The sequence below is a fragment of the Anabrus simplex genome, chromosome 2 (assembly GCF_040414725.1).
Source record: "Anabrus simplex isolate iqAnaSimp1 chromosome 2, ASM4041472v1, whole genome shotgun sequence".
Taxonomy (NCBI): Eukaryota; Metazoa; Arthropoda; class Insecta; order Orthoptera; family Tettigoniidae; genus Anabrus; species Anabrus simplex.
This window is the reverse complement of record NC_090266.1, coordinates 673,269,533-673,282,839: the sequence shown is the minus strand read 5'-3', so window position 1 is coordinate 673,282,839 and position 13,307 is coordinate 673,269,533. Positions and strand designations below refer to the sequence as shown.

Genomic DNA, 13,307 nt, shown 5'->3' with positions numbered 1-13,307 from the left:
TATGCAGGTGTTTTTTCAGATGGCAGTGCCCTGTCAAGAGTCCTACTACCCATCTTATATTTTCTCTCCTGAGTTTCTTTTTTTTTTTTTTTTGCTTTACGTCGCACCGACACAGATATGTCTTACGGCGACGATGGGATAGGAAAGCCCTAGGAATTGGAAGGAAGCGGCCGTGGCCTTAAGTAAGGTACAGCCCCGGCATTTGCCTGGTGTGAAAATGGGAAACCACGGAAAACCATCTTCAGGGCTGCCGACAGTGGGGCTCGAACCCACAATCTCCCGATTACTGAATAGTGGTCGCACTTAAGCGACTGCAGCTATCGAGCTCGGTCTCCTGAGTTTCAACAGTTCTTTAGTATGCTTCTTGTTTGGTCCTTTTATCAGTTCCTTTGCAAGCCTGCATCCTGGAGTATTTTTCCAGTTCTCGATTTGTTTCTTTTGTACCCATTTTCCTATGTAGTGTTGGGCTTGTCCAGAGGAAATCCCGCATACAGGTTTTGGCCCTACAAAATATGTTCCTGCCCCTTACCTGGCCAGTTTATCTGCCTTTTCACTTCCTTCTATAAATGAATGCCCAGGTACCCATATTATTTTGACAATATTGTACTTGAAGAGCTTCAGGAGAAGTGAGTGACAATACCAGACAATTCTGGATGTTATCCGAACTGCTTCTAGTGCCTTAATTGACACTTGGCTGTCCGCAAAAATGAAAATGTTCTTATTCCTATAGTTCATTTTCAGATTTTCTTCAAGACATGTTGTGACAGCTATCACTTCCACTTGAAAGACTACCGTGTTTGCCCAGGCTCATCTGGATTGATCTCTCAGGTCTTCCCCCGTTGATCCCTCCTCCTGTGCCATCCACAGTCTTTGAGCCATCAGTCCACCACACAATATGTTCTTTTTCAGTATTCCATTTGTTGATATCCCAGTCTTCATTTTCTATTATCTGGGTCTCAAACGGTTTTTCAAAGTTGTACTTTGGTATCATATGATCAGAAGGCATGTGCAGAACTTCCTCTGTTATTACTGTGTTAATTTTACAGATTGGGTCTTTGTGCATTCCAGCACTCTGATCGTGCCAATCTATATGAACTCATTCTAGCCTGTCCTTTTATGAAATTGTATTGTGATGAGAGGTCTAGCAGAGAAATCAAGGCTTCTGTCAGTGTAGTTCTCATGGTCCCAGTTATGCCATTCTCTGTAGGCTATCCAATCTACTGCTGACTTTTCTTTGACTTACTTTCTGCCACGAGATGATTGCAGCATAGGCCATCAATGGTCTAATGATCATTGTGTATATCCATATTATCACTGATGGTCTTAGGCCCCATGTCTTCCCAATGGCTCGTTCACATGCATACAGCAAGTTCTTGGCCCTCGTTATGTTCCTTTCTATATGTGGATTCTAGATTAGATTTTTATCTAACACCACACCTAGGTGCAGTGCCTGTTCTTCCATATATATATATCTTATCCAAAGAGCTTCAGTGATTTCTTTCCCTCTAATTTTCTCCTTCTTGTAAAAGGGACCAGAGTTAACTTGTTCGGGTTGACTGATAGCTGTTCTTCCCGATACCAGTTCTCCACATGGTTAAGTGATCTTTGCATGAGGTCCTGGATAACACTCATCACCTTACCTCATACCACAATCACTAGATCATCTGCGTATCCTTGTGTATAAAAACCCGGTTTGTTGAGCATAGCTATGATTTTGTCCACCACGAGGTTCCACGGCAGAGGCAAAAGAACTCCCCCCTGAGCACAGCCTCGGGTGGCCCCAACCGTCAGCGTTTATTCAAACAGGGTTGCTTTTATCCACCTTCCTTCTAATATGGATTTAATCCATTTGATGACGGTTTTACTCACCTTGCTCTTTTCCAATGCTTTGATCATTGTCATAGGTTGTATTGCTGAAGGCTCCTTCTATACCTAGAAATGCCGCCAGTGCAATTTTTTTTTATATTCTAGGCTTTCCTCTAGTTTACAAGCCAATTGGCGGAGTGCTACTTGAGTGGATCTGTCAGGTCTATATGCAAACTAACTTTCATGTAACGTTGAGTTCAGTTGCACCATTCTTCTGATATATTTATCCAGAATTTTCTCCATTGCTTTCAGCATAAAGGAGGTTAAACACAATGGTCTATATGCTTTGGCTTGGGCATAATTTGCCCTTCCAGACTTAGGTATGAATACTGCTTCAGCTTCAGACCATGATTTCGGCCCATACCCTAAAGCTAGACTAGCTCTGAAAAGGTCCGTCAGGGCATTGACGAGTATCTCCCGTCCTTCCTGTAGGAGTATCGGAAGTATCTCATCTGGCCCCGGAGCCTTTATAGGATGAAACGTGTCGACTGCCCATTTTACATGGTTATGTTTATTATTCTGTTGGCACAGTTCAAGTCTGCTCTTCGAGCTCCGGTTTCTGTTCCAACCATTCAGGCCAACCTCACCCAGCTATCATCTTGAGGATAGGCAACGAAAATGTTTCAGCCATACTCGACAGCCATTTGCAAATTGGACTGTTGCCAGATTACTACCGCCTATGAAGTCTCACCATCTCGGAAGGGTAGTGGGAGCAGTGGACGGGATAACCTTTTCTATCCAAGAACAAACTAACATAACCGCTAAATGCACGGACCTTCTCTGGTTGCCTTTCTAAACCTTCAGATGTTAGGGCATGGCAATGTTGCAGTGATTCAGAACCTAATACCTGACATCATATTAGGTCATGACTTTCTGGTAGAATACAAGGTGATCCTAGACTATGCAGCTCATGAAGTCTTTGGGAAAAGACAGACGACTGAGGGTCGCCTGACACGATCGAAATCTCCGGACTCGCAAGGATGCGGAAGTTGACGTAGACCTGGGAGATATCCAGTTAACACATCTTCAACCATGTGAAGAAGAGGAGCTGAGACGTGCATTAAAGTTCTTTCCGGAAGTCATCACCAATAAAATAGGACAGACTACCACTGAATGCAGCACTTCCTCACCCATCAAGCAACACCCATATCCAATCAACCTGGATAAGCGCAACTTCGTCATTCAGAAGATTCAAGAGATGGAAGGGCGAGCTTTCATCCAACCCCCTACATCCTGTTGTGCTTCGCCTATCGTCCTACCGAAAAAGAAGAATGGGGAAGTATCAACTGTGTGTGGACTTCCGCAAGTTGAACGAGAAGACCGTTGGTGACGCCTACCCCATGCTTGACCTGAAAGACTCGGTGAAACAAGTAAGTGGGTCTAGGATTTTCAGCACGCTGGATCTCAACTCCGGATACTAGCAAGTGGAGGTCGAGGAAACTTCTAGGTCACTGACCGCCTTCATGACACCAAGAGGATTGTACCAGTTTACAGTAATGCCTTTTGGACTGAAGACTGCTCCTGCAACCTTCTTGCAACTGATGGATAAGGTAGTGTCAGGATATATTGGAGATTTCTGCCAAGTGTATATCGACGACATCTTGAATCACAGCAAGAATTTTCAAGAACACCTTGTGCACCTGAAGAAATTGGTGGAACAACTGAAAATTCATGGACTGACCTGCCAACTGGAGAAGTGCCACTTCTGAAGGTTTAGAAAGGCAACCGGAGAAGAATCGAGCTATCAGTTCCTTGGCTTGTGTGCATAGTATAGCAGTTTCATGCCACAGTTTGAAGAGAAGGCAATACCACTCACCGATCTACTCCATAACAACCGCCCATTCCAATGGACCAGCAAGGAAGAGGCAGCATTCCAATGTATTAAGGCTGCAATATGCAATGCTCCCAGTCTAGCTCATCCCGAACCTCAAAGGAAGATGTGGCTACAAACGGACTCCGACTCCGGCTTAGGAGCAGTGTTATTCCAGGAAAGGAGCGACGGCGAAAAGGACATCAGAAAGCTATCTCCCACCGAACAATGCTACTGCACTGCCGAGAAGGAAGCCTTAGCCGTGGTGTGAACCATGGGCAAATTCAGAGGCTACTTGGCGGTAAGGAAGTTCCAGCTCTACACTAATAACGTAGCTCTCAAATGGTTGAACTCTGTCTCTGGCTCAAAATCTAAACTGATGTGATGGGCTCTGTTGATCGCAGAATTTGATGTGTGTTTCGTCACAGGACCAATGATAATAGGAGCAGACAGTTTATCTAGGCACCTGGCAATGGAACCAGAAGTTAGGAGCATCATTGTCGAGAGTGAGTTTCCAAAAGAAGAATAGCGAACCCAGTGCAATGAACCTGTTCTTATGACCATCAAGAAGGAACTGGATCTGGGAGAAATCAAACAATGGTAAGAACAAGACAAATCCAGTAGGAGCATGAACCAGTGGATTAGGAGACAGAACACCGATAGTCGACTTGTCCCCAGGGAATTCAAAATGTGCTACAAGAACTTCCGGGTTGATGGAGGACTCTTGATGTACAGATCTCACCTCTCCGACATGCCTGCAGCAGTGGTAATCCCTAGACAGTACACGATGGACATCCTCGAGAAGTTCCACGACAGCACTGAAGCCGGACATCCAGGAGATGGACAGACATATCAGTCTATCTGACAAAGATTCTTCTGGGTCAACATGCAGAAAGACATCCTTGATTATGTGAAAGGGTGCTACATCTGCGCCTGCACCAAGGCGAGTAACAAGAAGGCAGATTCCAGTCAGTGAGGAAGATGGCCGCAACGCCCCTGGGAAGTCATAGCCACGGACATGATGGGTCCTTACCCTACAATACCACGGGGTAAAACAGAACTCCTAGTAATCACAGACCCACAAGATGGATTGAGGCCTTTTCGATACCAGAAGCCACGACAGGACGCATCACCGGTCTTCTACAAGATGAGCTATTCAGCCGCTACGGTTATCCACGGTGCATTCTGTCAGACAACGGGAGCCAGTCACATCATGGAAGTGGCAGCAAATGATGACTGACTGGGGTGTGAAGCATTGGACCACCCCTGTCTACAACCCACGGGTCAATCCAAAGGAACAACGGAACCAGGAGCTGGAAAGGAAGCTACGGGTCCAATAGACAAGGAACATTGACTGTGGGACCACCAGATACCGCAGTCACTCTTTGCCCTGCAACGACGCATCAACCGTGTTACTGGCTATTCCCCAGCGGAGCAGTTCCTTGGTGGACAGCTATATGGCACCGGGGATTGCGACATTCGTCCACCACCCACTTCTAGTCAAGATGATGCAGCTGTTTCCCTAGCAGAGTGGCAGCATAAGCAGCAGCAGAACATCAAGGAAAAGCAAGCTTTAGCCGAGAAGAGATCCCTTACCCAGGCCAAGGCTCAAGATGTCGAAGAGACCCAGATATTCCTACCAAATCAACAAGTACTGCGACGACTGGAGGGTTTCACGCCTAAGTAGGTTGGTCCCGTCGAGGTGGATAAGCAGCTGGGCCATGGAATATACTTACTAAAGACCAACCCTCCTGTCAAGGTCCACGCATCCGAGTTGCGGCGAGTCTCCCAACCACTGCGCATTCAGAATAAGCCTGGTACTGCCACAGGTCCACCTAGAGGAGAGGCTACTAATGACACAGCACAATCTGGTCATGAGGAGGAGAACGCATCGACTACCACTGAGGAAGAGGCTGGCGGCAAGGTGACACCGACCCCCGCCACAGCACGATCTGGTCAAGAGGAGAAGAACACATCCAGTGACGTCGACGAAGAGAGAAGTTATCGTCTACGGCCAAGGCAAAGTCGACAAGTGTGACAGACTGTTGAAATTGTTTCAAGTTATAGGGGGATATTGATGCAAGAGTAATGGACTAGTATAACTTGAAAACAATATTTTCTAACCCATTGGTAAATAATGGAAATATCGAGCTCGACGATTATAATCATCATTATTATTATTATTATTATTATTATTATTATTATTATTATTATTATTATTATTATTATTACTTGTGAGGTGTGGCTATGAAGTTGTTTACATCTATTAGTATGCATGTAGTTGTGTATGAACTTTATTTGGTATAACTCGTGGTTGTATTATTTGTGAGGTTATGTCATGAAAAATCTGCTGTATGTAAATTAACAGGAGTTTATTTAATGTAAGAACACTTGATTAATAGTATGTAATTTGTTATTACCTGTATATATCCACTGCAATATTGCACTACACACAGTCATATTCTAGAAAAACGCAAGGTGCAACTGGAATTGTGTAGAAAATTCCTTATATTGTAAATAGGCTATTGGAGACTTGAAATTATGAGAAAACATGTGTTATATTGTTCTAGAAGCATGGCCAAACAACGTATATAAAGAGGCAGTCGTGAGAGTAGAGTTGAGTTGTTGTTTAACAAGAATTGTGAGTACAAGTTGTTAATCGAGTATATGAATTCATATTGTGATTGGTAGTGCACTGACATGCTATTGTGGCAGTCTACGTCTACTTCTTTGCAGTAGTGTTTCGTTTCAAAATGGTAGTGTATTAGTGTGTGTGTGTGTGTTTGTGTGTGTGTGTGTGTGTGTGTGTGTAATTTGTAAATAAAATAGTGTACACAATTGACAGCGTATCGTGTGTGTGTCTTTGTGGCTACAAACTGCAATGTAAGTTGCATATGAATGCGCAATTTAAATACGTACCGGTATATGGCTTATCGGCAATTTGGCAACACAGTCACATTTGCAAGATGTCGCACAACTTATAAATAAATGAAATCGGTATACGTACGACGCATGGATTATCGGTAGTTTGACAACATGGTCGCAAGACAGTGTACAACTCATACACATACCGTACTATGAGTTCTCATTTGAAATACGTAAGGTTGAAAGTCACTAAATGTTTTAATAGACATATTATATTCTTACTGATCATTTTTAAATCTTTGTAATTAGTTTTATCGTTGTCTTATTAGACGTTTTTATATTACACGCACTGGAATCAGGGCCCTGACCTACCTTGAATGAGGTTCTTCTGGCTAATGATGCTCACAAAGGATGAGTGAAACATGTCCTAATTTTAATATCTGTTAATGGATTTATCCTACACCACCAAGATACCCGTGCTTCGCTATGGTATTATACTGAAATTAATAATTGAATGCTTATTGTTTTAGATATATAATCCACCAAAATTTGCGATCTGACTGGTTTTCTAATAGATTACGGCAAGTTTCCTCCAATTTTTCAATCTTTCTTTCCAGCAATCGATTTCGTACTTCCCGCGCTAGGTCCAGGTATTCCACCCGGTCAGTTGGGTCCCTAAATCTTTGCCATCTTTTCCTATAAGCATTTTGAATATGGATCAAATATTTGAGGAGATCCGGCGTGGTGTCGTCTTGGGTGCCTTGGCGGTACTGAACCCGCGGCCAGACTGCATTCCTAGACATTACCCCTCCAGGACCCGTTTCCAGCGCGGTCCGCACATTTGACGACAGTCCAGAACATTATTATTATTATTATTATTATTATTATTATTATTATTATTATTAGATGTTCTGGACCCCACAGCAAGATGAAAGACCGTTACTTGGCGGTAAATTACATCTGCTGCCATTGTCATTGTTGACAATGTGACCTGCACCATTACAATGCGTAGGCAAGTGTGCAGGATTTCTGGCGATATGAATGACATACTTCCGTGCATTATTGACCTTATTATAGAGGTGAACAATTTGACGGTCAATCGCATTCCTATCGTTTATTTCAAGCGTGTTTAAATTTTGTTTGATATGCAAGGAGAATCTACTGTAATCTAAGAACTTTCTCCGAAGGAAAAGATGGCTGTTGAAAACGAACCCAGGAAAGATTAAAAATGATCGGTTTATGATCAGAATAAGTACATCGAAAATCTAGAGCCTGTTTCCAGTCATTCGACAGGGTCAGGAATGGAATGAATAAAGCCCCATCTAGCAGCGACAATAGGAACTGTGCCGGCTGCCGAAGCACTCCTCTGGGCAATGATCGATGAATAACAAATGAAATGAAATATTGGACAGTGTTGCTAAAATGAATGATGACAGGAAAACAGGAGTATCCGGAGAAATACCTGTCCCGCCACCGTTTGTCCAGCACGAATATCACATGGAGTGACCGGGATTTGAACCACGGAACCCAGTTGTGAGAGGCCGGCGGGTTGCCGCCTGAGCAACGGAGGCTCCTTATAAGTACATTATGAACAGTAAAATTAATTGGTCACACCTCCTTTTATACCCCACCGCCGTTAAGTTTATTTACCCCCCTCCCAAAAAAAAATTAAAAGGAGGAGTGTTTCTTTACATTTAAAGGAGATTCCAAACACCAATGTTAACGTCTATTACCTTCAGTTTTTAGATATAAGTATCCCCATAAAAATAATTAACCTTTTTTCACTTCCTTTCAAACTCCTCCCCCCACCCCCAAGTGAATTTTCCGGCAAAAAATACTCGTTTCTTTAATAGAAAAGGATCTTCTAAATACCAATTATCACGACTCTAACTTCTTCAATTTTTGATTTATGTGCCGTCATGAAAGGAATTCAACTCCTTTTCACTCCCGCCCCCAAGATGGTCCCCCCCCCCCCCAAACGCGTTTTTCTTTGTTTTCAAAGGAGATCCAAATACCAATTTTCACGTCTGTAACAACTTTAGTTTTTATTAGATGTATGTATTCTCATACAATTAAGTCAATTTTTCTATTCTTTCACACCCCCCCCCCCCCTCATTGGACTTTCCGAGAATACGTTTTTTTTACTTTTAAAGCAGATTCCAAATATCAAATTTCACGTCTGTAACATCTTCATTTTCGAGATATCAGTAGCCTAATTAAAAGAAATCAACACCATTTTCAGTCACTTTTACCCCTCCCCTTCCACCCATGTGGTATTTCCGAAAACTAAAAATACACGTTTCTTTATTTTTAATAGAGATAAAAAATACCATTTTTCACTTCTGTAACATGTTAAGTAGAAATAATGTAGAAATTCTTATTTTAAAATTTCACCCCTTTTTATTTCCCCTTAAGTGGAATTTCAAAAAAAAAAAAATCACCTATGTTTCTTTACATTTACAGGAAATTCCAAAGATATTCTGTAGATATAGTCTTTCGAAAAATTCACCCCAATTTGTCACTCCTGTTTAACCGCCATTAATTGGATTTTCCAAAAACAAAAAATATGCAGAGGTGCCAACTTTGAAGTGGATTGTCAGTAATCGCCCTCCGCCCTCGAGAAAAATTTCAAGTCCAAAGCGTACGCCTTCCTTCTTGATAATGACACCCCTTTTGCCCTTCCCTCTAGCAATCTATCCAAAAGTATATCATATTACACAACAATATTTGCACGCAATCTGTTGGTTCTGTGATAAAACATTCCTTGTAGCTTGTTTCTCACGCAGCAGCTGCTTTTCAGTGTACTTTTTCTTGAAGCATCCTTCCGACTGTGATGACATTTTCGTTTTCTGAACCACAAGCGATACCAGTGCAGATGTACTTAATGTAGGCCTCACTTCTTTCTGTCAACTGTCAGGTACACTTAACACAGCAAATACAACATTACTGAAGGATTTGTAGTGGAGAAGAGCAGCGCCTGAGCTCCTTCATTCACAATGAATTTTACAACGCTTATGGGTAGCAAAAGGAACTCACGATCGAATAAGTATTGTTGCCAACTCACAAGTGTTGAAATAATGTCGAATTAGGAGAAAGGCTCAAAAGGACCCAACATTTTTCCTTTTCTTTTGTTTCCGTCGAAAATTATTTTTTTGTGATAATGTCAGCTTTTCCGTAATAATTTCCCCTTTGACAGTAACTCCGTAATCGTGAGGTAAAACCCGTAATAATTACGGACAATCCGTAATAGTTGGCACCTCTGAATATGTGCTTCTTTATTTTTAAAGGAGATCCCATATACAAATTTTCAGTTCTGTAATATCTTCAGTTTCTGAGATATATGTATCCTCATTAAAGGCATTCAACCCATTATTCACCCTTTTACACCCCTCCTATTGGGATTTACAGAAAACAAAAAAATACGTGTTCCTTTATTTTTAAAGGAGAATCTAAATACCAATTTTTACATCTGTAAACTTTTAAAGTTTTGAGATACAGATACACTCATTTTAAAAAATCACCCCCCTTTCACCCCCCCCCCCCCCCCCATTAATTGGATTTTCCTAAAACAAAAAATCTGTATTTCTTTATTTTAAAAGGAGATCCCAAACACCAGTTTTCAGGTCTGTAATATCTTCAGTTTCTGAGATATAAGTACCCTCATTAAAGGCATTCAACCCATTTTTCACCCCTTTTCACCCCTCCTATTGGGATTTTCTGAAAAAAAAATACGTGTTTCTTTATTTTTAATGAAGATTCTAAATACCAATTTTTACATCTGTAAACTTTCAAAGTTTTTCACCCCCTTAACGGCGGAATATCCAAGAATCCTCTCTTAGCGAGCACCTACATCTTAATATGAATATATCCCCAAAATTTCATTTCTTTATGTGCAGTAGTTTTGGCTCGGTGATGATGAATCTGTCAGTCAGTCAGTCAGTCAGTCAGTCAGTCAGTCAGTCAGTCAGGACAAGTTATTTTATATATATAGATATAAAGGATTGCTATGTATTGGAAAGGTGGTTTTTATTAATGTATCAACTTCTTATTCTGAATTCCAACACGGCTCTATTATGAGATTCATAATTTGCAAGGTTGAAAGTTATCACTCATCGGCAACGTCGCCGGGAAATACAGACACAGCGCACACTTCTTTTCTAGTATGGCTTTCACAGCCTTGCAACCAGCGGTACACTGGTATCAGAACGCGCTGAACTGCTACAAAATGAGTCACTGAGAATCTAATTCATGAAAATAAAGTTAATATTTGCTCTTTATCAATGGTAAACATCAGAATGAATGCATTCTTTTTTTTCATAACGTCATGTTCTTGTGGTCTACTAAAAGACATAATCGAACGTACCAGTACTGGGAAATTTACGAGTAAGTACACCCCTGCTTGTAAACCTTATATGAGGGCAGATCAAATATAAACTGGACTTATCTTTTTAAGTTTTGCATCAACCAAAAAAAAAATACACATCGAGACCACTTTTCTACACAGTGTTCTGCCTTCGATACTTCAGATTGTAAGTTATTGATGCCATCCTGATAGAAAGAAGAGGGATGTGTGCAGAGCAAGTTGTGCACGAACACTCGAACCGCTGTCCTCCTAGGTCTTGTTTGAGTGGTCCAAATGGTAGTCGCAAGGCAATAAACCTGGACTGTTCAGTGTGTTCCAGAGGTGTCCAGTAAATTTCCTCCAGTATGCGGCCTTTCACTGTCATGGAGAAGACTGACGTTTCGGATCGGTTGCCTGCATCGCTTGTTGCAATACGCAGCTTTTGCTTCATCCAAAAGGCGACAGTAATAGGCTGCATTAATTATCCTTTGTTCATGAAGAAAATCCACCAGCAAAACACCTCCGGAGTCCCAGAAAATGATTGCAAGCACCTTTCCAGTAGATGGGCGTGTTTTAGCCTTGACCGGACCTGCTTCATCTCATTGCCGCCACTTAATTCTTGCTTGCTTTCACTCTGGGGTGTAATGATGCACCCTAGTTTCATCACAAGTCACAATACGATGCAAGAAATCCTCTCATTCCTCCTCATAACGACACAGGAGTCTCTGACAAACCTCTTTTTTTTTTCTATTGGCTTTACGTCGCACCGACACAGATAGGTCTTATGGCGACGATGGGACAGGAAAAGGTTAGGACTGGAAAGGAAGTGGCCGTGGCCTGAATTAAGGTACAGCCCCAGCATTTGCCTGGTGTGAAAATGGGAAACCACGGAAAACCATCTTCAGGGCTGCCGACAGTGGGGTTCAAACCCACTATCTCCCGAATACTGGATACTGGCCGCACTTAAGCGACTTCTGTTATCGAGCTTGGTGACAAACTTCTTAGGATGAAGTTTTTCATTCCTGGTTGAGGAGATGACCCACTTGGCAGACAATTTTCTGAAATGGAGTTCATCTTGGATGATGGTTTAAACACTTCTGTAACTTATTCCTACAGCTGAAACAATCTGCGAAATTATTATTTGCCAATCTTCACCAATAATGTCACAAATGGCAACAATGTTGTCTGCAGGGATGCTTGTCCACGGTCTCCTTTCATTAGGTTAATTTTCCACAGCTTCTCTTCCTGCCACAAATGTTTTAGCTCACTCATACACTCGAGTCTGAGAAAGTGTTTCTTCCCCAAACTGTGAGCGGATTGATTGATCTCAAAATTTCGGAAGATTTGATTCCCTCGTTTGCGAGAAATTTGATAATGAAGCGTTGCGCACCAGACGTGTGCACCTCTTGTTCAGTCATGGTGTACTGAAGCAGCCCAGCTCTCCACCATCGTTTGCACGTGCAAACCCCTTCTCCCGACACCCCCACCAACATCCTGGCAAAGCACCCTTCAGAATTATTACTAACAACAGCGGTACATTCAAATTCCCATTTATATTTGATCCGCCTTCGTACTTCACCTCTAGCGGACCTCCATGTTGTGGGGATATGTAGATTATCCCGTTTTGCGTTTTAGGTACTATTGCGGAAGTACGACTGCTCCGGAATGTACAGATGCATGTGTGTGTTTGTAAAGGAACTGAAGTTTTATTTTGTTTTTTGGGATGTTTGTAGAAATATTTTATTTTTTAATACAATAAATAATACTGAAAAGTTAAGACAATAATTTACATAGCAACACATTAATGTGCGAAGCATATACTTGTAAATATAGATAAAAATTACAGAAACTATTCTGCTGCTTTCAAGCTAAAGGTAATTGTCTTCGCAGAACAGTACGGTAACAGAGCTATGTAAAGAAAATATTCATGGAGTGGAAACTTGGTGCATGACTGGCAGAAATTAAAAGACAAGCTAGAAAACACAAACTATTCTAGACCCGCATTTAGATGTCCGGAAACAAGAAGTGTCCAAAAAAATGACGAAGAAGTGTTCGTGTATCTCAATGAAATACGTAACAATTGCTGCGATGTGTCATTTGAAAATTGAAATTTTACAAATGAAGGCACGAGAGGTAGCGAGTGAACAAAACGTTCCTGTAACTCGGTTTAAGGCGAGTCATTGATGGGTTATGAGGTTCAGGAGAACAACACTGTGTCAAAGACTGACCTGCTGATTACATGTGACAAGATGGCAAATTTCCAGCAATTTCTCTTATGTTTGCGCTAGAAAAAAAAATCAATTTCACAAATCGGTAATGCTGATCAGGTTGCAGTCTTTATCAATACCGTATGATCCGTATGCTACGCAACAGCACTACTGCACTATAAGGATCATGGAGTGTATTGATGAAAACCAGTGGTAG

General features: G+C 41.7%; 1 protein-coding gene across 1 annotated transcript in view; it reads right to left on the bottom strand.

Annotated features, from left to right (window-relative positions):
* Window positions 1-13,307, bottom strand: part of LOC136863628 (peroxisomal targeting signal 1 receptor) — a 282,877-nt gene that overhangs the window by 144,000 nt on the left and 125,570 nt on the right. The window lies entirely within an intron of this gene.